This window comes from Cyprinodon variegatus, unplaced genomic scaffold (assembly GCF_000732505.1).
Source record: "Cyprinodon variegatus isolate N-32 unplaced genomic scaffold, C_variegatus-1.0 Scaffold1960, whole genome shotgun sequence".
Lineage (NCBI taxonomy): Eukaryota > Metazoa > Chordata > Actinopteri > Cyprinodontiformes > Cyprinodontidae > Cyprinodon > Cyprinodon variegatus.
Genome location: NW_015152413.1, coordinates 6,368 through 7,160, shown reverse-complemented (window position 1 = coordinate 7,160; position 793 = coordinate 6,368). Strand labels below are relative to the sequence as shown.

At 30.1% G+C, this 793-nt stretch overlaps 1 long non-coding RNA gene across 1 annotated transcript in view; it reads right to left on the bottom strand.

Annotated features, from left to right (window-relative positions):
• Positions 1-405: 405 nt before the first annotated feature.
• The window catches only part of LOC107104932, a 6,755-nt gene continuing 6,367 nt past the window's right edge, over positions 406-793 (bottom strand). The window contains exon 3 of the long non-coding RNA XR_001482305.1: positions 406-454. This is a non-coding gene — a long non-coding RNA (uncharacterized LOC107104932). The remainder of the gene's footprint in view (positions 455-793) is intronic.

Sequence of the window (793 nt, the reverse complement as noted above, 5' to 3'; positions counted from 1 at the left end):
CACTAGAAAGATCATTAGAAAAAATGTTAACCATAAAAATGAAAGCGTAGGGTTGATTTTAATGTCCAGTTTATTTTTCTCTTACCTTTAATTGTATAATTTAGCCTATTTATTTCCTCTTTCAGTTGTTGGTTTTTTTTAATGAGTATTTCGTAGCTGTCCTGAAGCTGACTGTTGTTTGCTGCCATTTCTAAAAAAATAAAATCAGTTAGTTTAAGCAAAAGAAAAATATTTCACCATTGCAATTATAAAAGAATACATTTAAAAACATACCCCACCTAAAAGTTTTGCTTGTAGGTGACTGTTTTTTGTTACCGTGTCTAAAGAATAAAATCAGTTAGTCTAAAAGGGTAAAGCAAAAACATTTACTGGTTTTAAGGATGAAATGTCTCACCGGAACATTTGACGTGTTGTTGGTCGTAGCCGTTCTTCACTTTATTAATGTCCAAAATGACTAGAGGATCAATGAAAAATAATCCATAAGTTAAACAATCAGATTTAAAGCACCGAATCTTATGTTAGCTTAAATATTATCATTATTCCCATCTAATGATCAGGTGAATTTCCAGAGTTTTAATAAACCATTTATTAGGAAGTAAAGAGTAAATATCTGACTTACTAATAATGTAAAAAGTAGAAATATATACAAAAGCAAATACAAGTGATTGTGCACAAATTCAAGTGAGGTGGTTTCTTATCATAATAAGTATTGGACCAATTAGATTGAATAAACTGTCTTTTGTTCCTTTGGTTTCATTTAGGAGGAGGGATTGCTGCTAAGTCAGTGATATGA